At 42.9% G+C, this 27,520-nt stretch overlaps 1 protein-coding gene across 5 annotated transcripts in view; it reads right to left on the reverse strand.

The window, feature by feature from the left end:
- The window catches only part of LOC122559944 (engulfment and cell motility protein 2), a 174,214-nt gene that overhangs the window by 119,559 nt on the left and 27,135 nt on the right, over positions 1-27,520 (reverse strand). The window contains exon 1 of one of the 5 annotated variants that reach the window (XM_087994985.1): positions 1,358-1,501. The exons of the other annotated variants lie outside the window; for them this stretch is intronic. The gene's annotated coding sequence lies outside the window, so the exon portion shown is untranslated. Of the gene's footprint in view, positions 1-1,357; positions 1,502-27,520 lie in introns of those variants that run through there. 5 annotated transcript variants of the gene reach the window in all.

Consider the following 27,520-nt stretch of genomic DNA (forward strand, 5'->3'; position numbering starts at 1 on the left):
TAGGGTGAGAGGGGAAAGATATAAAAGACACCTAAGGGGCAACTTTTTCATGCAGAGGGTGGTACGTGCATGGAATGAGCTGCCAGAGGATGTGGTGGAGGCTGGTACAATTGCAACATTTAAGAGGCATTTGGATGGGTATATGAATAGGAAGGATTTGGAGAGATATGGGACGGGTGCTGGCAGGTGGGACTAGATTGGGTTGAGATATCTGGTTGGCATGGACAGGTTGGATCGAAGGGTCTGTTTCCTTCTGTACATCTCTATGACTCTAAGTTGTCTAAGGTGATCTTGAAAATCATAATAGGAAGGAATAATAGCACATTTAAAGAAAGACAAAGTTAAAAATTACACAACACCAGGTTATAGTCCAACAGGTTTATTTGGAAGCACTAGCTTTGGGAGTGCTGCTCCTTCGTCAGACCCTCGTCAGAGAAACACCTGATGAAAGAGCAGTGCTCCAAAAGCTAGAGCTTCCAAATAAATCTGTTGGACTATAACCTGGTGTTGTGTAATTTTTAACCTTCCTCAGAACACACTGGAGCCAAAACATTAACTCTGATTTCTCTTCACGTGTGCTGCCAGACCTGCTGAACTTCTCCACCAACCTTTGTTTTTGTTTCTGAGTTACAGCATCCACAGTTCTTTTCGTTTTTTATTTATGACCATTTATACGTGTTTTATAGACTATGAAAGAGCTTTTGATCAAACTCATCACCAAAAGTTAACAGATGTGTTGCTGAAATGCAACATTCGCAGTAAAGATATGTGATTTAGCTACAGTTTATAAAGGATTAATAGCGAGTATCGGTCATGTTTGATTAGATTACTTACAGTGTGGAAACAGGCCCTTCGGCCCAACAAGTCCACACCGATCCGCCGAAGCGTAACCCACCCAGACCCATACTCCTACATTTACCCCTTCATAGTGAAAAGAAAAGAGAACTCGTATCACCAAAATTATTCAATCTAATAACAACAAATATTGAGCATTAAATATAGGCTGTGATAAAAACTGGAGGCAAAAATGTGAACTTGCACCATACTGCTAGCAAAGTCAGAAGAGCCCCTCTACAATATTGTAGATCAAGTAAAATCTAAAAGTTGAGAATAATGGATCAAGTGTAAACACCAGAAAAGGCCAAAACAACAGGAGAAGGAATACATTTGAAGAAACTAGAATGAAGTTTGAAGTGAATGGTGTGACACTGGAACAAGTCAATAAGTATATCTATTTAAGGCAAAAGATACAGTAGATTATAGATGTGATGCAGAAGTTAGATGAAAGGATCCCAGAAATAATTTTGTGAAGGTGAAGGATGTGTTAATGAGAAATGAGAAATTTGCTCATACATACCTCAATCTTCTGACTCCAAAAATCAGTCTGGGGTCTTATTAAGGTTCACCGTCTCCGTTATGGCATCTCTTAGACTCCACCCTCTTTCTCGCTCTCACATAAAAACATGAGTACCTCACTTAGCACTCCTTTCCACTCCAACAGCAGCACAAGCAGATCATTTAGTACTACCACCATCCACAGCACCCCCCACCCCAACCTCAGCAGTTTCACCTTCCCCTACTTCCTTGAATACCTCACCTCAGATCTCTTATACCCACATCTCACAATCCACAGGGGTGACTCACTCAGCTTGGTTCATCATTCTTAGATGTTCTTCACCCCAGACCCCAAAAAGGGAATAATGCTAGACAAAGATGCACTGCAAATGAAGACAAAACCAATGAAGTAAATTCAATAATTAATGTAGCTCTGAGATCAGCTGATTGGAGAGCACCACATGGTCACCTTCACCACTGGCTAATGGTCTTTTGCTCATCTGTCACAAACTCACACTTGTTTTCTGTGTTCCATTGTTGCATATTTAACAGCCTGGCTCCTGTTCTGCTCTAAATACATTATCCAATACATATTTCCTCATGGTGCCACACCACCTTCACTTTCTTGCAATCAAGACTGGTCGTTGCAACTCCAATTCATGGTCTAGCTCACACTATAAATGTAGAAGCCTCTGCTAAGCCTACATGCTTTCAACGTTGAGCTTGACCACACGAGTGAACTTATTTCATTTCCCAATCTTCTCGAGCTCCAGGGTGCTTTGCTCTTTGTCGTCTCTCGGTGAAAACAACAGTACAACTTGGTGCAGTAATAGCACTCTGGCATCCAAGCCAGATGATCTGGATCAAGATACTCAGTCCATAATTTAGGTTAGCACTTCAGCATACCAAGCATTGCATCTGATTTTTTTAAGCTGCAGAAGAGCCAGAAGCAATTAACTTCTTTTCTGTGTCCTGATCAACAATAGTAAAACAGGGTTACGGAGCCTTTATCTCATTGCCTTTTATGGAACTTCAATGTGTGCAGACTGACTGGCATATTTGTCTCGAATAACTAGACAGCAGCTCAACACAGACAAGTGCTGGGGATAAAAAGGATACAATAAAAATGCATGTTATTCCTTGGCAGCTTCTTTAAAGAAGTGGTGGGGGGAGAAGGGGAGTGGATATGGAGCAAACGTTCTATTTTAGTATACAATAGGAAAAAGGTCAAACTAACTAGGTTATGAAAGTAGGTTTTAATTATCTCAAATTCAGATCAGCTTGGAGTCATATGTGAGACCAAAGAACTTTTTGTTCTAATCTTAGAAAATTAACATAATTTATACTTAAGAATAACCCAGGTAAAATAAATACGATATGGTCATTAATTAAACCTCGGCTTGACTTTCACAAAAATGGAATCAGCTCTTTGTTGCTTTCATGGGTTAATACATTCTATATGGTGGCACTGAGCTATAGTATTGGGTTAAATGGCTGATCTGTTGATCTCAGAGCCAAAGATAGTTGTTTGTCCTTCTTAGTCTAAATTAATGATAGGCAAAGATTAGATCATGGTGCCTGAACATTTGCAAATTTTCATTTTGGTGGTATGAGTTCATGCTCAAACAGCCTGCTGATCAAAATGCTACAGTATTCAATACCTTGAAGAGTGGAGTGGAGAAGGGAAAAAGTGAATAGGCAAAGGCAAGGAAAAGGAATGACCTGACTGACAAGGTCATTCCTACCAAAATGCAAAAATGACCTACTTACAAGAATTTTCCATCAGTTACTTAAGATGCTTACTGTTTCATTTGCAGCAGTTTGACCAGTAGAATGCCTTTATTCATTTTCTCTCAATATGGCTACAGAGCTTGGACAATTTCCTTTCTGTTCTATTTTAATATCCTGTCATCTCAGGCATCGATGGTCCAGTGCATTAATGTCACACTCCAAGTCAGCCCAGGAAGCACATGCTTTCCCTCTGCAACGCTATATTTCCTTTACTCAGATCACTCTGGCTATCCCAGAGCCATCAGCATGCTGCCTTGAGTTGCACTTAAAAACAGAAGTCAAATCATAACCGTCAGCATGATCTCCCACAGGATACATAACATAGCATCTGAGCATGTATTTACTATTGCTCGAGTATTGAGAACACTGAACACTACTACTCACACAATTGCTGGAAGGTTAAATGGATGAATACTTTTCTTGATACATTTCTGGGCTAAAACGATTGTGCTTGAAAGCAGATGTTCAATATGGGATTGAATACTACTGTCTATCTTCAGCAACTGCCCCTTCCCAGCTTATTTCACAGACAGCATGGAGGTGCTCGCTGATGATCTGTAGGTTTCAGATAGACACGGGGCACATATTTTCTTGCGCTTGAAGGGTGAATTCAAAGCAGCAAGCTTTCATTAGTTTAAGCTGAAGATTATTTATTCACCCACACTTGCTCCCAATTAACACAGATTCATTCACTCATTTAATCTCTCGTTCTCACCCACAAAAAGAGACAGTTACAGATACACGGAGTGAACCTTTATTGATTACTGTTCACTCAGGCTCTATTTTATGATTGAGAGTGTGGTGCTGGAAAAGCACAGCAAGTCAGGCAGCATCCAAGGAGCTGGGGAAAATCGACATTTCGGGCAAATGCCCTTAATCAGGAATGAGGCTAAGAGCCTAATGGATGGAGAGATAAATGGGAATGGGGTGGGGCTGGGGAGAAGGTAGCTGAAAGTGCAATAGGTGGATGGAGATGGGGGAAATGGTGAAAGGGTGGAACTGGGATAAGATGGGGGGGAGGGGAAATGAGGAAACTGGTGAAATGGGGTTGGAGGGTCCCAAGGTGGAAGATATGCATTCTTACTCCAGGCATTGGGCGGTTAGGGATTGCTGATGGAGGAGGCCCAGCACCTGCATGTCCTTGGCAGAATAGGAGGGGAAGTTGAAGCGTTTGGCCCTGGGGTGGTGGAGTTGGTTGGTGCGGGTGTCCCAGAGATGTTCTCTGAAGCACTCTGCGACTAGGCATCCTGGTTCCCCAATGTAGAGGAGGCTGCATCGGGAGCGATGGATACAGTAAATGACATGTGGAATTGCAGGTGAAACTTTGATAGATGTGGAAGGCTCCTTTGGGGCCTTGGACAGAGGTGGGGGGGGGTGAGGGTGGACGCAGGTTTTGCAATTCCTGTGGTGGCAGAGGTAGGTGCTGGGAAGGGAGGGTGGGTTGGTGGGTGGCATGAACCTAATGATGGAGTCGCGAGGGAACGGTCTTTACGGAAAGAGGATAAGGGTGGGGAGGGAAATATATCTCTGGTGGTGGGGTCCCTTTGTAGGTGGCCAAAATGGCGGAGGATGATGTGATGTATACGGAGGTTGGTGGTGTGGAAGGTGAGGACCGAAGGGTTCTTTGTTGCAGATGGAGGGGTGGGATTCAAAGGCGGAGGTGCAGGAAGTGGATGAGATGCACTGGAGGGCATCATCAACCATGTGGGAGGGGAAATTGTGGTCTTTAAAAAAGGAGGCCATCGGGTGTATTCTGTGGTGGAACAGTTGGAGGACCAGTTCCACACAGAACACACCAGATGGCCTCCTTTTTTAAAGACCGTAATTTCCCCTGCCACGTGGTTGATGATGCCCTCTAGCGCATCTCATCCACTTCCTGCTCCTCTGCCCCACCCCTCCAACTGCAACAAGGACAGAACCCCCGGTCCTCACCTTCCACCCCACCGAACTCCATATACATCTCATCATCCTCCACCATTTGCACTACCTACAACGGAGCCTACCCACCAGAGATATATTTCCCTCCCCACCCCTATCCAGTTTCCATAAAGACCGTTCCCTCCACGACTCCCTCATCAGGTCCATGCCACCCCACCAACCCACCCTCCCTTCCCAGCACCTTCCCCTGTCACCGTAGGAGTTGCAAACCTGCGCCCACACCTCCCCTCTCACCTCCATCCAAGGCCCCAAAGGAGCCTTCCACATCCATCAAAGTTTCATCAGCACTTCCACACATCATTTACTGTATCCGTCACTCCTGATGCAGGCTCCTCTACATTGGGGAGGAGAAAGTGAGGACTGCAGATCAGAGCTGAAAATGTGTTGCTGGAAAAGCGCAGCAGGTCAGGCAGCATCCAAGGAACAGGAAAATCGACGTTTCAGGCATTCCTGAAGAAGGGCTTGTGCCCGATACGTCGATTCTCCTGTTCCTTGGATGCTGCCTGACCTGCTGCGCTTTTCCAGCAACACATTTTCAGCTCCTCTACATTGGGGAACCAGGATGCCTAGTCACAGAGTGCTTCTGAGAACATCTCCAGGACACCCACACCAATCAACCCACTTCACCTCTTCCTCCCATTCCACCGAGGACATGCAGGTTCTGGGCCTCCTCCATCAGCACTCGCTAGCCGCCCAACGCCTGGAGGAAGAACACCTCATCTTCCACCTTGGGACCCTCCAAACCCATGGCATCAATGTGGATTTCACCAGTTTCCTCATTTCTCCTCGCCCCCCCCCCCACCTCATTGTAGACCCAACCTTCCAACTCGGCACCACCTTCATGACCTGTCCATCTTCCTTCCCATCTCTCTGCTCCACCCTCTCCGCTGACCTATCACCATTACCCCCACATCCATCCATCTATCGCACGCTCAGCTACCTTCCCCCTGTCCCAACCCCATTTATCTCTCCACCCTAGGCTCCCAGCCTCATCCCTGATGAAGGGCAGTTGCCAGAAATGTCGATTCTCCTGCTCCTTGGATGTTGCCTGACCTGTTGTGCTTTTCCAGCACCACACTCTCGACTCTAATCTGCAGTCCTCACTTTCACCTGCTCTATTTTATGACCTCCAGTCTTAAACATGGCAAGCCTGTGGTGTTTGAACACGTATGGTGATTCAAAGGTGAAGAGAAGGTCTTGTAAAGCAAAGGACTCCCGACAGTTCAAGGTTTCTCATAGTTACATTTTTAGCAGTTTGGTTCTCAGGTGAACTTTAGACTAGAACAGGTCATGTATTTTGACAGCCTGTTGTCTTGCAGTGAGAGTTGTCAAGTCTGGTTCACAATCAGGCAGAACCACTGAATCCCTCCAGCGCTGCAAGAGGTCACTCAGCCCATCGAATCTACACTGATCCACAAATAGCATCCCGCCCAGACCTATCCCTGATCCTATCCCCATAACCCCACATTTACCGTGGCTAACCCACTCAGCCTGCACACCCCCTAGACATTATGGGCAACTCAGCAGGGTTAATCCGCCTAACTGTGGGAGGAAACCAATGCAGACACAGGGAGAATGTGCAAACTGCACACAGACAGTCAACCAAGGGTGGAATCGAACCAGAGTCCCTGGTGCTGTGAGACAGCAGTGTTAACCACTGATCCACCGTGCTGAACTGATAGCTTTTGTGATTCTGTTTACAAACAGCTCTCAGCCAATATTTTAAACAGATCAAGAAAACATGGTTGCCTCACCATGTGGCATTTAAGAAATTCAAGGTCTGTTCCAAACAAGGTGTTGTCTTATTTGGTGCTGTGGATTAACCCTTCGGAAGCCCACCTAGACAGATTTGGATTGGGAAAGCAGTTGTTTTAAAATGGGATGTTCAGAGTGGCCATTCATCTGCCAGAACTTGAGTTTCAATTGTCCCTTCTGTTTAGTATGAAACATGAAAATATGTAGTGTGTTGGTCTGTCTTTAAATAGAGAGATGTGTGAATTGCGCTTAGAGTCATAGAGGTGTGCAGCATGGAAACAGACCCTTCGGTCCAACCCGTCCACGCTGACCAGATATCCCAACCCAATCTAGTCCCACCTGCCAACACCCGGCCCATATCCCTCCAAATCCTTCCTATTCATATACCCATCCAAATGCCTCTTAAATCTTGCAATTATACCAGCCTCCACCACATCCTCTGGCAGCTCATTTCATACACGTACCACCCTCTGTGTGAAAAAGTTGCCCCTTAGGTGTCTTTTATATCTTTCCCCTCTCACCCTAAACCTATGCCCTCTAGTTCTGGACTAGAAAATGACTTTGCCTATTTATCCTATCCACGCCCCTCATAATTTTGTAAACCTCTATAAGGTCACCCCTCAGCCTCTGACGCTCCAGGGAAAACAGCTTCAGCCTGTTCAGCCCCTCCCTGTAGCTCAGATCCTCCAACCCTGGCAACATCCTTGTAAATCTTTTCTGAATCCTTTCAAGTTTTACAACATCTTTCCGATAGGAAGGAGACCAGAATTGCACGCAATATTCCAACAGTGGCCTCACCCAAGGTCCTGTACAGCCATAACATGACCTCCCAACTCCTGTACTCAATACTCTAACCAATAAAGGAAAGCATACCAAACGTCTTCTTCACTATCCTATCTACCTGCGACTTCACTTTCAAGGAGCTATGAAGTAAGGTACCAAGTTTTAAAGACACTGGATGGATTACACAAGCAAGGAGAACAAAACTGTTTAGTTGAGGTTTGCACTAAAAGAAAGGTGAGCTCCGCCAATGGTTAAAATTAACGTTTCAATCTTCTGTTGGGCTTTGATGTTCAAACTAAGTACATCCTCCTCACACTGGGATGATTAAGTGTCAAGATGGTTCATGTTTCAAAGCCAGATCTGAAGTTGGACAATTCAATTTCAGGAAATTAAAAGAAACCAGACCAGTGTTTACTTTTGAAGAAAAAAGACCAAAAAATGCCAGAATTCTCTAAGGAAGGAGAGATTAAAGAGATTTCCTGATATTTTGTCTATGAAAGTTTGATAATGATAACTACTCAGCGACCAAATAAAACACGTATAATCATTAGTCATGACCAACACATCGTAGACCATGACCCCTTCAAAATAGTGCAGGACTGAATCAGTCCTTGATGACCAATTTATTTATTTTTCCTTCTCATTTCCCTTGTGGGCTCAGACTTTGCTTTGATTCAACTGCCTCCATTTCATTAAAGTGACCACTTTGTATTTGCCTCCAAGTATCTGCAGTGTATCATGCAGAAGACACATGCAACAAGCCAGAATATATGACCTTCCTCCAACATCCAGAAACATTCACTTTCCAGTAAAGGTCATGTATCACAAATTGGATGTGGCTACCTTTACTGATATTTCCCCTCGTTCCCATCCCCCCTCCCACCCAACCATGCCCAGGCCTCAGCAGCTCATTGTATACACATTGTAAGGTGCCAGGCTTGATCCCTTTGTAATGGTATTAGAAGGAATGGCAATGCAAGCAAAAGAGTTAATCGGACACAGAGGTTTACTAAATATTATACTGTCACTGATTTATAGTCATAGAGATGTACAGCTCGGAAACAGACACCTCGGTCCAACCCGTCCATGCCAACCAGACATCCCAACCCAATCTAGTCCCACCAGCCAGCACCCGGCCCATATACCTCCAAACCCATCCTATTCATATACCCATCCAAATGCCTTTTAAATGCAGTCTGAAAAACAACCCTCCACCACCACCCTCGGTCTTCTACCTTTGAGCCAGTTCTGTATCCAAATGGCTAGTTCTCCCTGTATTCAGTGAGATCTAACCTTGCTAACCAGTCTCCCATGGGGAACCTTGTCGAACGCCTTACTGAAGTCCAGATAGATCACATCTACCGCTTTGCCCTCATCAATCCTCTTTGTTACTTCTTCAAAAAACTCAATCAAGTTTGAGAGACATGATTTCCCACGCACAAAGCCATGTTGACTATCCCTAATCAGTCCTTGCCTTTCCAAATACACACACATCCCGTCCCTCAGGATTCCCTCCAACAACTTGCCCACCACAGAGGTCAGGCTCACTGGTCTATAGTTCCCTGGCTTGTCCTTACCACCCTTCTTAAACAGTGGCACCATGTTAGCCAACCTCCAGTCTTATGGCACCTCACCTGTGACTATCGATGATACAAATATCTCAGCAAGAGGCCCAGCAATCACTTCACTAGCTTCCCACAGAGTTCTAGGGTACATTTGATCAGGTCCTGGGGATTTATCCACCTTTATGAATTTCAAGACATCCAGCACTTCCTCCTCTGTGATTGCCTTTATGTTAAAGTAAATTGCTTGTTTCAACTTTTAGCAAGGTTAGATCTCATGGAATACAGGGGGAACTAGCTATTTGGATACAGAACAGGCTCAAAAGGTAGAAGACAGAGGATGGTGGTGAAGGGTTGTTTTTCAGACTGGAGGCCTGTGACCAGTGGAGTGCCACAAGCATCAGTGCTGGTCCACTACTTTTCATCATTTATATAAATGATTTGGATATGAGCATAAGAGGTATAGTTGATAAGTTTGCAGATGACATCAAAATTGGAGGTGTACGGGACAAAGAAGAAGATTACCTCAGATTACAACAGGATCTTGATCAGATGGATCAATGGGCTGAGAAGTGGCAGATGCAGTTTAATTTAGATAAACGCGAGGTGCTGCATTTTGGGAAACCAAATCTTAGCAGGACTTATACACTTAATGGTAAGGTCCTGGGGAGTGTTGCTGAATAAAGAGACCTTGGAGTGCAGGTTCATAGCTCCTTGAAAGTAGAGTCGCAGGCAGATAGGATAGAGTAGATGGCATTTGGTATGCTTTCCTTTATTGGTCTGAGTATTGAGTACAGGAGTTGGAAGGTCACGTTGCGGCTGTACAGGACATTGGTTAGGCCACTTTTAGTATATTGTGTGCAATTAGCAGGATGTTGTGAAACCGGAAAGGGTTCAGAAAAGATTTACAAGGATGTTGCCAGGGTTGGGATTTGAGATATTGGGAGAGGCTGAACATGCTGGGGCTGTTTTCCCTGGAGCATCAGAGGCTGAGGGGTGACCTTGCAGAGATTTATAAAATCATGAGGAGCATGGATAGGATAAATAAACAAAGTCTTTTCCCTGGGGTGGGGGCGTCCAGAACTAGATGGGAATATGCTTAGAGTGAGAGGGGAAAGACATAAAAGAGACCTGAGGAGCTACTTTTTCACGCGGAGGGTGGTATGTGCATGGAATGAGCTGCCAGGGGATATGGTGGAGGCTGGTACAATTGCAACATTTAAAAGGCATCTGGATGTGTATACGAATAGAAAGGGTTTGGAGGGATATGGGTCGGGTACTGGCAAGTGGGACTAGATTGGGTTGGGATATCTGGTCAGCATGGACGGGTTGGACCAAAAGGTCTGTTTCCATGATACATCTCTATGACTCTATTATGGTTTGGCTAAGGCAAACGCTATGTCAATGAACAGTTTCATTATGAGGTGGATCAACTAGCTAAAAGAGGGAATTCGATTCAAAAAGATACCACTGTAATATCAGTTCCCAAATCTCAGGAAACTAACTGCAGCAAATATAGCAGGGATTCGTAAACATTAGCTTGTGGCCTGACAAAATTGATTGAATAGTTTTGAGGCAGTGACAAAGGGAGTGCAACATCCATATGTCAGAAGTATTTGATAAAAGTCCTTCATACCAGACTGTTATCAAAAATTAAAGCTCATAGAAGGCAAAGTATGGACTTAATTAGGTGATTGGCTGAACAACAGGGGACAGGGAGTTGGGTTCTTGTCCACTTGGAAGAATATGACTAGTGGTGTCCAGCAGCAATCTGTATTGGACCTCAACAATTCGCATTTATTAGCCATTTAAATTATGGAATAAAAAGCCATATGTCTATATAATCAAATAAAAGATTGGCAGCATTGTAAGTAGTGCAAATTGAAGTGCAATCCTGCAAAGCAATATTGATGGATAAAAAAAATGGAGAAAACTATAAACACAAAGGATTTCACAATCATAGAACAGTTAAGGCACAGAAGGCAATTTAGCCCACTGCATCTGCACCAGCTCTCCAAATGAGCATCATGACTTTGTGTCATTCTCCCACTTTTTCTCCATCTACTTGCATGTTATTTAAAAAGAAACAATCCTCCACAGACCTCTTGAATGCATCAAAATAGCAGCATTGATTTTGATCTTCCAGAATTCGCTACATTTTAAAATAATCCATGCAGGTTAGAAGATAGAAAACATAAACCCACTTCGAAAAAATAAAGTAAAATAGGGAACTGGAGACCAGGTACAAAGAAATATAAAGAAAGAAACTGTTAGAATCTATTAGGTATGTGGAAACAGAGCACTTAGAAACATGAATATAGAAATCCATGTTGACTGTGCAAAGATATGAAACGGTAAACATGAATTAAACTCCAACAGATTTGTCAAGGTCAATTGAACCTGCCTTCTTCACATTTCCAAACAGTTTGTTCCAGATCCAGACTACTCGTCGCTTGAAAAGTCTTTTTTTCACATCACATTTGCTTCTTTGCAAAACACTAAATCTGGGCTCTCTTATTTTTGATCCTTTATTATCAGAAACAGTTTCTCCACATCTACTCTATACAGACCCCTCGTGACTTTCAAACATCTTAGCCTTCTCTCCAAGGAGAACAATCCTAATTCTTTAAATTATCCTCATTACGAAGGCTTCTCATTTCTGGAACCATTCCTGTAAAGCTCTTCTGCAATCTCTCCAACACTCTCGTACAGTCTGACACCCATAAGCATACATAATATTTCAGCTCAGTCTATTTAGTTCAGCATCGCCTCTTTGCTCTTGTATTCGATGTCTTTAGTAACAAAGCAGAGGATACTGCCTGCTTTATTAATCCGTCTGTCCTCCCATCTTCAATGATCTATGCACAAATACACACACACGCCCTGTGATAACTCCTACAAAGCCCTTGGAGAATCACTAATTAATCATCTGATGGAGCTCATTGAGTAGGAGTTTCCTCAGTGACAGGCTGCCTGTCCAGCTGCAACTCATCACCTGAGCCCATTACAAAGCAGATCCAGGGATAGGTCTGCAGAACTGTCTGTCTTAGGCTGGGACTAGCTTTGTATGCCAGAAGTACTGGCTCTATTTCAGTGTTTAACAATAACTAATATATCCTTTCCAGTCAGGTTTCCTGAGTTATTATATCCCCTTTTGATCTGGCAATCCTTTATTTTCTATTGTCTGTCCATTTTCTTCCTACAAAAATGCAGCGCTTCACACGCTGCCAACAATATCCAAGTCAGTTTGAAATACTACACTGTCTTCCTTAAAAATTACAACATTTAAAAGGCATCTGGATGGGTACATGAATAGGAAGGACTTAGAGGGATATGGGCCAAATGCTGGCAAAGGGGACTAGATTAATTTAGGATATATGGTCAGCGCAGATGATTTGGAGCAAAGAATCTGTTTCCATGCTGTACAACTCTGTGACTCTAAATAGCTGCCAGGATCAGTGCTTAGGGCTTTATGTATCATTAACTGACAGATGAGAGAAGCACATGCAGCATTTCCAGGTTTGCTGAAGAGACAAAACTGGTTGGCAAGGATGCTTCAAAGTGATTTGGAAAGTTGAGTGAATGGGCAAGCACATGGCAGATAGCTAAATGCAAAGCTTTATACTTCAGTTGAAAAATCAAATAACACAGCATTACTCAAAATTGTGATAGATTTGGAATTGTGGACATATAAAGGGATCTGGGTGTTCTAGTAACCAGTCAATGGAAGTAGACAGGGAAGTACAGCAAGCAACTTTGAGTTCAGAAGTAGGGATATCTTACTGCAGTTACACAGTACTTTGGTGAAACCACACCTGGGGTAAGTTGTACTGTTTTGGTTTCCTGACCCCGGAAAGGTTTTACTTATAGCAAACATATGGCAAAGATTCACAGCCGACACTGAGGAGAGAAGGGCTTGGCTAGGCCTATATTCACTACTGTTTAGAAGGATGAGAGTGGATCGGATCAAAACATAGACTATGCTAACGGGGTTGGTCAGACTCGATGCAGGAAGGATGTTTTCCCTGGTTGTAGAGTCTAGAACCAGAGCGCACAGTCTCAGAATATGGAGTAGGCTATTTAGGACTGAGTTTAGAAAAAATGCCTTCATTCAATGAAGTTAAAAATCACACAACTCCAGGTTATAGTCCAACAAGTTTATTTGGAAGCACTAGTTTTCGGAGTGCTGTTCCTTCACCAGGTGGTTGTGGAGCAGGATCAGGAGAATACAGTGTCGTGCAACTGATATGATAGATTGAGCAAACCGAGCCTGCTGTTAAGTCTGTCACCTTTTAGAATGGGTTGCACGTTTCAGTTCATTAATGTGTAATTCAATGATTCAGTGAACCTGCGGAATTCTGTACCACAGAAGATTGTAGAGACCAAGTCAGTGAATACATTCAAGAACGAGATAGATAAAATTTCAGATTCTAAAAAGGCATCAATGCGTACATGCAGAAGGCAGGAAATGGCCTGGAGATAGAAGATCAGCCATAATCATAAAGAATGCCAGAGCAGGGCTCAAAGAGAAACATGGTCTACTCCAGCTCCTGGTTTCTAGAAATCCAGTGAACTTCCTCTGAAGTGCTTCCAACACATTTACATCTTTCCTTCAAGAGGGAGTCTACTGTGCACAGTGCTCCAGATGTGATCTCACCAGTAATTTGAATAAATGAAACATAATCTATTTTGTACTCATTTCCACTCACAACAAGTGAAAACATTCTATTAGCTCTCCTAATTTATAGCTGTATAAACCCTTTGCAATTCATGGACTAGCTTTGCTGAGCAGTACATTAAAAATGTCTGATTCCCAGCAGTGGTCCAGTTTCTCCCTCAACTGCAATCAATTCCGTCAGTGATGGAACAGGCAAAAGGGGCCTTCCACTCCATTTTGGTGAAATGGAGAAGCCAAGCTGATAGACTTTGAACATATTAGGGTGCATGAAGATTCTGTCTTCACAACTTCACCCTTCATTCGAGATGTGGTGATTCTCAGGTTAAATTCACCGTCATCTCTAGCTAATAACAATGAAACCTACAATCCTCTAAGGTCTTTAAAAAAGTGAAAGTCACTAATTGAAAATTTAAGGGTTATCTTAGTAATTACATTGCAGCAACTTCCCCATCACTTTATTCTGAGAAGTTGAACTTCCATGCCAAGATCATACAAGGGGAAATCTCAGCTGTGATGCACTGTACACAATCAAGTGACCTCCAGTTTGTTACTGACTGACTAAACTAACAGATATGTTAATGATGTACTGTACTAAACTTAAGTATCCATCCTTAAAAAAAATCCAATCTCGCTTTCAGCATTTGCCGATTGCAGATCCTTCTTCACATCAAGTTACAGACAGGAGGTAAAACAATAGAAGTCAGGACAGCATATCTGCCCCAATTTAAACACGGGCCCTGCCAGGCAAAATCAAGAGGACATGAGGGAACCCTCCTCTGGTTGAGTGTGCCCTGAAGACTTTCTCCTGTGATCTAAAGAAGATGAAGCTTGAAGCAAAATATGATCACTTGGTATGCTGCAGATTTTTGAACTGAAGACAGAGTGCTCTTGGTTGGTAGCCCAGTCCAGTCCAGTGTTATCTCATTACAATAGACAACAGACAATAGGTGCAGGAGTAGGCCATTCTGCCCTTCGAGCCTGCACCACCATTCAATATGATCATAGCTGATCATCCTTAAACAGTATCCTGTTCCTGCCTTATCTCCATAACCCTTGATTCCACTATCCTGGAGAGCTCTAGCCAACTCTTTCTTAAATGAATCCAGAGACTGGGCCTCCACTGCCCTCTGGGGGGAGAGCATTCCACTCACCCACACTCTCTGGGTGAAGACGTTTCTCCTCATCTCTGTCCTAAATGGTCTACCCCGTATTTTTAAGCTGTGTCCTCTAGTTCGGCACTCACCCATCAGCGGAAACATGTTTCCTGCCTCCAGAGTGTCCAATCCTTTAATAATCTTATATGTCTCAATTAGATCCCCTCTCAGTCTTCTAAACTCAAGGGTATACAAGCCCAGTCGCTCCAGTCTTTCAGCGTAAGGTAGTCCCGCCATTCCAGGAATTGACCTTGTGAACCTACGTTGCATTCCCTCAATAGCCAGAATGTCTTTCCTCAAATTTGGAGACCAATTGCATACAATACTCCAGGTATGGTCTCACCAGGGCCCTGTACAGCTGCATAAGAACCTCTTTGCTTCTATACTCAATCCCTCTCGTTATGAAGGCCAGCATGCTATTAGCCTTCTTCACTATCTGCTGTACCTGCATGCTTACCCTCATTGACTGATGTATAAGAACACCCAGATCTCTTTGTACTGCCCCTTTACCTAAATTGATTCCATTTAGGTAGTAATCTGCCTTCCTGTTCTTGCCACCAAAGTGGATAACCATACATTTATTCACATTAAACTGCATCTGCCATGCATCTGACCACTCACCTAACCTGTCCAGGTCACCCTGTAATCTCCTAACATCCACCTCACATTTCACCCTGCCACCCAGCTTAGTATCATCAGCAAATTTGCTAATGTTATTACTAAAACCATCTTCTATATCATTAATATATATTATAGAAAGCTGCGGTCCCAGCACTGATCCCTGCGGTACCCCACTGGTCACTGTCTGCCATTCCAAAATGGAGCTGTTTATCACTACTCTTTGTTTCCTGTCAGCCAACCAACTTTCAATCCAAGTTAGTACTTTGCCCCCAATACTATGCGCCCTAATTTTGCTCACTAACCTTCTATGTGGGACTTTATCAAAAGCTTTCTGAAAGTCCAGGTACACTACATTTACTGGATCTCCCTCGTCCATCTTCAGAGTTACATCCTCAAAAAATTCCAGAAGATTAGTCAAGCACGATTTCCCCTTCATGCTGACTCTGACCTATCATGTTACTACTATCCAGATGTGTCATAATTTCATCCTTTATAATAGACTCCAGCATCTTTCCCACCACTGAGGTCAGACTAACTGATCTATAATTTCCTGCTTTCTCTCTCCCACCTTTCTTAAAAAGTGGTACAACATTAGCCACCCTCCAATCCGCAGGAACTGATCCCGAATCTATCAAACCACGATTTCTCGAGCCACCTCCTTCAGTACCCTGGGATGTAGACCATCAGGCCCCGGGGACTTATCAATCTTCAGACCTAACAGTCTCTCCAACACCAATTCCTGGCAAATATAAATTCCCTTCAGTTCAGGTCCTTCAGCCACTGTTACCTCAGGGAGATTGCTTGTGTCTTTCCCAGTGAACACAGAGCTGAAGTACCAATTCAATTCTTCTGCCATTTCTTTGTTCCCCGTAATATATTCCCCTGTTTCTGTCTTCAAGGGCCCAATTTTAGTCTTAACCATTTTTTTCACATACCTAAAAAAGCTTTTACTATCCTCCTTTAAATCTTTGGCCAGTTTACCCTCGTACCTCATTTTTTCTCTGTATTTCCTTCTTAGTAATCCTCTGTTGTTCTTTAAAAGCTTCCCAGTCTTCCGTTTCCCACTCATCTTTGCTATGTTATACTTTTTCTCTTTTAACTTTATATGTTTCTTAACTTCCCTCGTCAGCCACGGCCACCCATGCCTCCTCCTAGGATCTTTCTTCCTTTTTGGAATGAACTGATCCTGCATCTTCTGCATTATACACAGAAATATCTGCCATTGTTCCTCCACTGTCATCCCTGCTAAGGTATTGCACCATTGAACTTTGGCCAGCTCCTCCCTCATAGCTCCATAGTTCCCTTTATTCAATAGAAATATTGTCACTTCCGATTGTACTCTCTCCCTCTCAAATTGCAGATCGAAACTTATTGTATTATAGTCACTACTTCCCAATGGCTCCTTCATTTCGAGGTCCCTGATCAATTCTGGTTTGTTGCACAATACCAGATCCAGAATTGTCTTCTCCCTGGTAGGCTCCAGCACCAGCTGTTCTAAGAATCCATCTCGGAGGCACTCCACAAAGTCTCTTTCTTGAGGTCCAATACCATCCTGATTCTCCCAGTCTACCTGCATGTTGAAATCCCCCATAACAACTGTAGTAACATCTTTGCAACAGGCCAATTTCAGCTCCTGATTCAACTTACACCCGACATCCAGACTACTGTTTGGGGGCCTGTAGATAACTCCCAAGAAGGTCTTTTTACCCTTAGAATTTCTCAGCTCTATCCACACTGACTCTACATCCCCTGATTCTAGGTCCCCCCGCGCAAGGGACTGAATATCATCCCTTACTAACAAGGCCACCCCACCCCCTCTGACCGTCAGTCTGTCCTTACGATAGCACGTGTAGCCTTGAATATTCATTTCCCAGGCCCTGTCCACTTGAAGCCACGTCTCAGTTATCCCCACAATATCGTATCTGCCAGTTTCCAAAAGAGCCTCAAGCTCATTCATCTTATTTCTAATGCTTCGTGCATTCATATATAGTATTTTTAATTTGTTACTGCCCTCACCCTTCTCACCAACTCCTATTTCACTCAACCTTACAGCATGATCCCTTTTGAGTTTTCTGCTTCATTGATATAGTTGTCTTTCTGGACTTCCCTTGTTCTAACTTTCCCTTCAATTTCCTTCTTAAACATCCAGTCTCCCACTTATCTTAAATGAAGATTGATCGTTCATAATACAACAATGTGTTTAATAAATAGGTAGACAAGCAACTCATGCATTCCTCACAGAATACAAAAAAACTTGCATTTACACTGCATCAGATTGCCCCAATCCAAACAATGATGCACTTTTGTAGTCACTATTATTTCACAGGGAGACGTAGCAATCAATATGCAAAACACAATGCCCTTCCAATTCAGGCAGGCATCTACATCATTGTCAGGATTAGAGTAGTGCTGGAAATACACAGCAGGCCAGGCAGTATCCGAAAAGCAGGAAAATCGACATGTCAGGCAGAAGCCTTTCATCAGGGATGGAAAAATCTATATCATTGAGCAACATTGCTGATGGAATGCATCTCTGATTTTAGGCCATGTAAACCTCATTCTTCCTGCAATACCATGAAACACAACTGAGAACATATAGCCGTAAGTTTCTTTCTCACCATGCTCTTTTCTCTATCCCCACCAATCCCCAGTAAGAAAATCACCCATTCTGTTTGAAAGTCGTATCACAGTCAATGCAGCTCCCACCAGATCTGCCGGCAACAATATGTGTGGGTTTCATTATTTTGTTAAAAGAAAAGTGAGTCAGTCAACCAAAGTACAACCAAAGAATGCTGTTCACTAGCTCCGTGACAGGAAATGAATAATGAATGCTGCAGAGTGCTCTGGGAAGCTGGGATTGAAGACAGGAAGTGGAGTGCTTCCTGAATAGCACTTGAACAAACAAGTTAAGCCTCCAGCTAAAGAAGAGTCAAAGGCACTGGTTCCCCCGGAGACCAGTCATTCAGCCTCAGACAAAGAGCTCTGCAGGTCAGGCTTATAGTTATCTAGGAGTCCCAGCTGCAGCTTTCTACACCATGAGGCCTCCAAACATTCTTTAAAAAGCCACAAAATAGCAGTAAGGCAGTATGTTGGAACTAACAAGCTTCCATGCAGGGACAGCGTTGCAGCTCAATTCATTTAAACACACACATACAAAAATGCCTCTTCAATAAGCACATTTGGAATCTCACAAATGCACAGAATTAAATTTCATGCAATTTGCATGCTGCCTGTATGAGTTAGCTGCTCTGCTTAGTTTATGACACGTCTTGAATATCAATTAATTTTGCCAGAACAAGGTGCCTGACAAGCTTACGGCAACGGCACGAGAATTTAATCAACTAAGGCACAGTACATATTTCATAGATGGAAAAATATTCATTCACAACCACCTGATGAAGGAGCAGTGCTCCAAACGCTACTGCTTCCAAATAAACCTGTTAGACTATAACCTGGTGTTGTGCGGTCTTTAACCATTTCAAAATACAATTCCATGTGAGGTATACGTATGGCCATCGTATGTTCCATGTCTCACTTGTGCACAGTGACTGACTGTGCATGTTGAGCTGTACACACAGACAGGAATTGGGAGGGATGCGCCTGAAACCAAAGTATCCCAGAACTCCAATACAGGAGCACTCTGCAAGATCAATACCAATTCTGGCTTTGCTGCAGCCTGCTCTTTCAGTCCTATTGGTCAGTCTGTCTGCAGTGATTAGGAACACAAGTGGAAGGTTTGCATCGATCACATGGAAAATAAAGTTTGAAATTAGGGAGATATTACTGAATTCAGGGACAATGACAGCCAACCACAGAGGAGAGGAGAGGAGATTGTGCTTGTTCTGAAGATGGTGTGGCGGGTGGGGGGTGAAGATGGGTAGTGGTTGCACTGAGGAGAGCATGCATTAAAACCCAATGCCAAGAGCAGCTGACAGAGGCATGGGGCCCATCAGCAGTGGTGCAAAAAGCTTAATACTTGACTTTTGTGCTCTGGATACAATAAAAATTGCATAGGCTATAGAAGCCCCACCTAGAAATAACCATTACTGGGGTGGTGCTAAATAGGCACCTCCTCAGCGGATTTAGTTTGGTGCCTGTTTCGGACACATACCTTAGAACATAGAACAATACAGTGCAGAACAGGCCCTTCAGATCTCAATGTTGCGCGAGCCCGTGAACTATTCTCAGCTCGTCCCCTACACTATCCTTTCATCATCCATGTGCTCATCCAAGGATTGTTTAAATCTCCCTAATGTGGCTGAGTTAACTACATTTGCAGGTAAGGCATTCAACGCCCTTACCACTCTCTGAGTAAAACACCTGCCTCTGACATCTGTCTTAAATCTATCATCCCTCAATTTGCAGTTAGCCCCCTCATACAAGCTGACATCATCATCTTAGGAAAAAGACTTTCACTATCTACCCTATCTAATCCTCTGATCATCTTGTATGTCTCTATCAAATCTCCCCTTAGCCACCTTCTTTCCAATGAGAACAGACCCAAGTCTTTCAGCCTTCCCTCGTAAGACCTTCCCTCCAAACCAGGCAACATCCTGGTAAGTCTCTACTGCACCTTTTCCAATGAGAGATGTCAGGATTCTTTGATGCATCAAGAGACACTTAGAGGGAAATGAGATCAGAGTGGTGCGGAAAAAGCACAGCAGGTCAGGCAGCATCCGAGGAGCAGGAAAATCGACGTTTCGGGCAAAAGCACTTGGAACAGGGCCAGGTGGATCTCATTGACTGCGAGTTTCTTGATTGGACCAGGCTGACAACCCCAATCAGAGAGCCTTGGCTAGCAGATATAAACAGGACATTCAGAAGGTCTCCTCTGTCCAGGGACTGGCTTTGAGCTGGCTGGTCAGAGCCAGTATACTGTGCACATGTTAATAAAGGGTGACTTGGCGACAGAATACCGGCCTCTGTGCAGTTATTTAATATCCTGAGATGCAAGTCACAGGTCCCATCCCTTCCTTATGCTGATTAGCCAATGAAGCTGAAAGCTGATTGGCCTTAATGAAGCTGAAAATGTGTTGCTGGAACAGCGCAGCAGGTCAGGCAGCATCCAGGGAACAGGAGAGTCGACGTTTCAGGCATAAGCCCTTCTTTAGGAATGGTACTCAGCAGGGACAGTCAGTGTGAAGGTTAAGCCTGCAAGAAGCTGGGAGAGGGGAAATAATATTTCAATCTGCAAATCAACAATCCAGAAAGTTCTGGACATTTGTAGTCACAGTGGACCGTTAAAAGAGCTTGTTTTTATTGTCTTGTATTTCCTTTATGGAAATATGCAGAGGGGTATTACAGAGAGCAGTTAATAGGACACAGGTATGCAGCTACTTTGAGATTGTGCTGCAACTTTTAAGGAAGCATCTTGTTTTGCTTTGCTGGACAAGTTTAATAGAAATCCTCTTCTTCTCTCCGCCCACCAGCCTGCCTCCTCCACCACCTCCGCAGGCAATGGACAAGGTTCAGAGATTTGACAAAAGACAGAAGACAAATAACAACTTCTCCGAGGAAACACAAGAAATAACATTTCCTGCAGATGAATTTGGAATTATAATTAAACGATTCCTTCACATAAATCATATGTAAATTTTGTGATGTTCAACCTAATCACGTTTTCCAAACAAAGCGTATAAGTACAATCAATGTCTTAGTTATTTCACTTGATTTTTCACAATTGGACACATCATCATGCTAATGCATAAGGTGTTAACTCATTAGAGGAGGGTTTGTAAATTCCCTTTTATACAATTTGAACAACAGTTTTTACAGCTGGGAAAAGCCAATCAATAATCACAGTTTCACACCAGCAATTGTCAGTCAGTCAGCAGTTGGGAACTGGGAAGAGCCATGACTGCCTGGCAACCAAGATTAACCGTTTCCAGCTGGTCTCACACAGCAATTAGCAAATGGTTTAACTGCACCAGTTAAATTGGTCTTTTTCTCTGGAATTGCGAGTTCAAAGCTTATAGGTGAGGGGCCAGTCTACAACATTTCTCTCAACAAGAGATTGTGGATGTGATTTTTTTTTGATGGGGGTGGACAAAGAAAATAAGAAATCAACCAGGATTCTCACTATCAATAGTATTTGTGTTGTATTATTAATTCACAGGCCCATTCAGCTCTGTAGATCATATCACAATTCATCCAATCCTGTCCTTCCACTCAAATCCTGTAGACCTGAAAAAAATTATTTCCCTCAAATGTCCAGACAATTTCCTTTTGAAATTATTTATCACTGCTTCTACCTGATGGCAGCAGGTTCCAGGACAACATGATTCACTGCATAAAACAGTGAGAGCCTCCTCCTGCCTCACACCATCTCTCACCTGTAACTTTCAATTTACGTCCTCCAGACCTTCTATCATGAGCTACTGGGAACAGCTTTTCCCTCTCTATCTTACCTAAACATAAATCTTGTTCAGCTCACTTATATCCCTGCCTCTCTACAGCCTTTGCTCCAAGGAGCACAACTGGGCCATCACCCGACCCAAAACGCGAACTCTGCTTCCTCTCCACAGATGCTGCCAGACGTGCTCAGCTTTTCCAGCAATTTCTGTGTTTATTTCTGATTTCCAGCATCCACAGTCATCTTGGTCATCCAAAACTCCCCTGCCCGTGCCTTAGCTCACAGAGAGTCATGTTTCCCATGAGCTTGCGCTCACTGGTTCCCAATCAAGAAATGTCAAAATTTTAAAATTCTACTTTTAGTTTCCAAATCCCATGGCCTCGCACCATCTCTGTAACCCTCACCAACTCAGGTTCTAATGAAGGGTCACTCAGCCCAAAACATTAACTCTGCTTTCTCTCCACAGATGCTGCTGGACCTGCTGAGTTTTTCCAGCAATTTCTGTTTTTGTTTCTGATTTATAACATCCGCAGTTCTTGTGGTTTTCATTCTGTTTCCTATTAGTTAGCCAATCCTCTATCCATCCCAATTGAATATCCCCAATTCCATGCACTCTGACATAGCCTGCATTCCGCACCTTACCAAATGTCTTTGATGAATTGAAATATATTATATCCACTGGATTCCCTTTATCTACTCTGCAAGTCTTCTCCTCAGGGGAATTTTAAGAAATTTGTCATGCATGATTTACCCTTCATGACATGACGCAAACCTTTCCTTGATTAGATTATATATTTTTTAAAATGATCTATCATATCCTTTATAATTTTCATATTCCCACAAATATTAAATTAATTAGTCTATACTTCTCTGCATTTTGTTTCTTTCTCTTTCTAAATTAAGGCATTACATTGACAGCTTTCCAAACCTTCAGTACTCTTCCAGAATCTAAGGATTCTTGGAAGATTACTGACACTTATAAAGCTACAGGAATCACTATTTCCCTTATTAGCCTAGGAAGCAATCCATCAAATCCAGGAGACTGATCAGCCTTCAGCCCCATTAGGCTCACCAATGTTTTTTCTAGTGATAAAAGGCACGTTTATCTTCTTTCCCCTAACTTTAGTATTTTTGATATGTTTTTCACGCCTTCTACCGCGAAGACTGATGCAAGTTATTTGCCATTCCTGATTCACTAATGTTATTTCCCCAGCCTCGTTCTCTAAGGTACCTACATTCATTTTGGCCTCTCTTTTTATATATTTAGAGAAGCTTTGATAGGATTTGCAAGTTTATCCTCAACATTTATTTTCTCCCTCTATTATTTTTTGATCATCTTTTGTTGATTTCCAAACTTTCCCTCCAGCTCTCACTAATCTTTGCCACATTGTGTGCGCATTTCGTATTTCAATTTGATATAGTCTTTATTTTCTATCACTATCTATGGTTGGTCTATCCAATTTCTGGTATCCTTCTTTCTCACTGGAAATTCAAACAAGAAAAGGAATCACATCATTGACACTTCATTAAGTCAGTGTCAGCAAACATCTTTATTCAAATTAGGAGACTAATCGTTAGAACAAAAGTAATCCCACTGACAATGATGCAGGACACATGAAGTTGGAAGAAACTGGCGGCATAGTTGAGGTCAGATAAGACGTTAGAGACTGAGAGCGAGCTAGATAGCCAGAGAGAGAGAGAGAGAGAGAGAGAGAGAGAGAGAAGGAAAGACAGAGAAACAGAGAGAGAATGAAAATTAGATATTCATTAAAATGGTTAAAGCAATAAGAAACTTCAGCTTACGTTGACAGATTAGAGAAATTGAAATTGTGTTCCTTTGAGCGAAGAGAATGTTGAAAGGGGATTTGATCAGCAATTTAAAACCATCAGGTATCTGGACAGAGTCAATAGGGAGGAACTGTTCCTTCTGGTGAAAGGATGGAGAAACAGAGGGATAACTGGCAAAAACAATAGTGACAGAGGAAACCTCATTTCCACACAGCGAGAGCCTGGGTTCTGGAACAAACTGCCTGAGAATATGGTCCAGGCAGATTCAGGTGAGGTACTTGTGAGGAAACTGGATTACTGCCTGAACAAGGAAGAATCTGAAGGGCTATGGGGAAAAGCAGTGAGAGTGTCTCTAAGTGTATTGCTCCTTCAGTTGCAAGCACAAATATGCTAGGTGAATAGCCTCCTTCTGTGCTGTAACCAGTCTAAGACTCTACATAAAGGGAATGATAACAGATGGTTATGGTCCTGGTCTAGTGAACAGGAGGAGGCTTGGACTAATGCTCTAGAGATCAAATTTAAATTCAAATTCAAATTACACCTTAGCAGCTGAAGAATATTTATATCAAATTCTTTTCATAAATCTGGAAACAAAGTTAGTTGGTAAAGATACCAGAAATTATGAAATAGCCAGATCCTTGTAACAATTTATTTGGGTACTAAATGTCCCACAGGAAAAGAAATTTGCCATCTTCACTCTGCATGTGGCCACACATCAACAGCAATATGATTGACTTAGTAAGCTGTTCAGAGCCAGAGCCACTCAGTTGTATAAAACTGCTACAGAAACATTGAGTTAGAATAAGACTAGGTGGACCACCTGGCACTGACATAGACATACCCTGTCCAGTCAACTCTGCATTATATACCTGACTACTACCAAGAAAAACCCAAGTGCAGCAACACCACGACCTGCAAACTCCCCTCCTAACCATGCACCTTCTTACTTGGAACCAAACAGCCTTTCCCTCATTGTCACTGAGTCCACGTGACGGAACTCCTTCCCTAACAACACGACAGGTATACCTACATCCCAAGGAGTGCAGTGATTCAAAGAAGGGAGCACATATTTGTTTGCATTCCACAAACAAATAAAAAAGATTACTGAAGCAGAAGAACTTATTGAAGTTACAAATTAACAGTGCAGTATCTTGCTTTGGCAGAACAACTATAAACACACATTCCATCTGCATGGTCAAAATGGAAGAGTCATTGAGCCTGAGGAAGGGAGCAAAAGTCAACTAATTTAGGAGTGGAACATCTCAAGCTGCGAATTTGTTTAAAGGTATCAGATAGAGAACAATAAAAAAAAACTTAACTTCTGTCATAACAGTGGCCAAACGATAGCTGGGGAAGATTGGAGGAAGATTATATTGACAGACCCAGTACGAAGACTGAAAAGGTATTTAAAGTACAAATTGGAAACCAATCAAGGATCCAGTGACTGACGAATGGAAGGCGATTAACATTTCACATAACGGGATGATAGTTTGATGTTGTATGGTCATGCCAACCCACTGCAGGGTAAGAGCTGTTGCTGGATATTACATGGCCATTACTGCATTACAGTTTTCGGGAGCTTACGATGCCACACTTCAAAAGAATTTCAGTGGCTTTCAAGCATTTTATGGCACGCTGAGGCAGTGAAAGGCTCGATATAAATGCAGGTCTCTTTTCCTAACTAGCTGTGAAAATGGCCCTGTAATCTATTGTGTTGAGGACATTAGACCATGAGCAATGTCAGCAGTGCCAGTGTAGCCCATGTCCTGCAGATGAAATTAAATAAAACAATTTGCTCTTGCAATAATATATTTAAATTGGTCAGATTTACTGTTGCATTTTGCAAGACCCCTTGGGGTTGGGAGAGGAATAGTCAGAGGGTAGAGAGCTCCCCTTTATACTGGTTTGTTTTGTACAGGCTTTCAGGGTACTCACAGCTTCCTAGACTAGCCCAATTCAAGACAGCAGCTCAATACCTTCTCCAGAAGAATTGGGAATGTGCAATAAATGCTGGCCTAACCAGCAGTGCCCACGTCCCATAAATGAGATTTTTCCAAAAATAGGAATTAGGAACAGGAGTAGGTCACATGGCCCCTTCAGCCTGTTCCACCTTTGATCTTCCAATGGGTGTAATCTGGGTCTTAGTGACTCTGTAGCCCACCTGGGGTTATGTACGAATCAAGCTTCCCAAATAATGGCAAGTGAATTTCTTCAGGGGTCTTTTGTTCCTCTTATTGCCACTGCAATACCTCTACAGAGGCTGGTATCCCATCACCAAGTTATCCTTAATTTGCACATGCATAATAGGCCACTTGAGATGCCTGGAATGCACATTTTTCTTTTCAAAAATGTAAGCCCACCTTGGAGAAACATCCAAGGACTATGACCAAGTTCTCTAAGTGCTTTTTATTGGTCTTCCCTGTTATTAGCACATCATCCAGATAAATGGCAACCTGGCGTAAAATGTTCGCTATCGTCTGCTGAGAACTGGGTGACTATTTAACCAGACGTTTATTTTGATTGGTTCTGATTTGGATGTTGCTAAGCAATTTAACTATTCCAAGCCAGATGTAGGTGGGCTCTCCAGGGTGTACACTCTCCTGGATACTGGTCTATGGAGTCCTCTTACTCAATCCAGGCCTAGTGGGACTTCTTTGCTTTCTCAAGTCCACAAAGGCTTGCCGGCCTAGATCCTGAAGAAATTTTTAACTGTTTGGCCAAGGCTTGGCTTTGTTTTTGGTCTTGCTGTGGGCTGACCTAGAGTCCCTCTGTCCAGGATAAGTCCTGAGTGAGTCTATGCAATTGCCATCACTCAAGTGTTGTCCCCTAAGCTCAGTCAGCCTGGTGCGGGTGTCCACTTCCATCGGAATACCCTATAACTCATATGCTCCACTTGCTGCATTTTCTAATGACAAAGCCAGTTGTAGTGCCTGTTTGAAATCCAGTTGAGCTTCATCTAGTAGGCACTTTTGCACAGTTACATCATTAATGCCGCATACCAAACAGTCTCTCAGCATCTCATTAAGAGTTAAACCAAAGTCACATGCCTCTACCTGTCATCTTCAAAAATCCCAACATAAATTCCCCTGGCTCTCGAATGGCTGAGTAAAACCAATAGCACCTCAGAATTAGAGGAAGCCTGGGGTTGTTGTATTCCTTAACTAAATCCATCAACTCTTGAAAGGTTTAGTATCTGGTCTGGTGCCTCAGTGTCCAAAAACCCAAAAAGCTGCAGGTGCATAACCTGCCTGGAGAATTACCTATTGCTTTTCATCTGCTTAATGTAATTTGCCTGGAAAAAAAAATGCCTTCTTTCTATATACTGGGCCCAGTCCTCAGTGACAGGATTGAACAAATCAAACTTCCCAAATAACAGCATGATGCCAGAAATGTTTACCCTAACTCAAAAATGACTGTTGTAAGTGAATTCCTTCAGGGGCATTTTTTTTTCTCTTATTGCCACTGCAACAACTCTACAGAGGGTGGTATCCCATCAACAAGTTATCCTTAATTTACACGTGCATTGTACTTAACACTGATGCAGCCTTCTTCGAGCCAGCTCTCAGACTGAACAGAACCTCCGACACTCCTGTTTTATCTGTCAGCCAGGGCTCCCTGATTGGACTGGGTTAACAGCGCCAATCAGGGAACTCATGTTCTATGAGGTCCCCCCCGTTTGAATCCTTAAAATCACTAGACAGACATTCAACTATTTAAGCAGTGCAACTGGAGTTTCAGGGCAACATCCTTATTAGGAGATGAA

Source organism: Chiloscyllium plagiosum, unplaced genomic scaffold (assembly GCF_037043375.1).
Source record: "Chiloscyllium plagiosum isolate Xiang-an unplaced genomic scaffold, Cpla_swu_hap1 HiC_scaffold_15, whole genome shotgun sequence".
NCBI lineage: Eukaryota > Metazoa > Chordata > Chondrichthyes > Orectolobiformes > Hemiscylliidae > Chiloscyllium > Chiloscyllium plagiosum.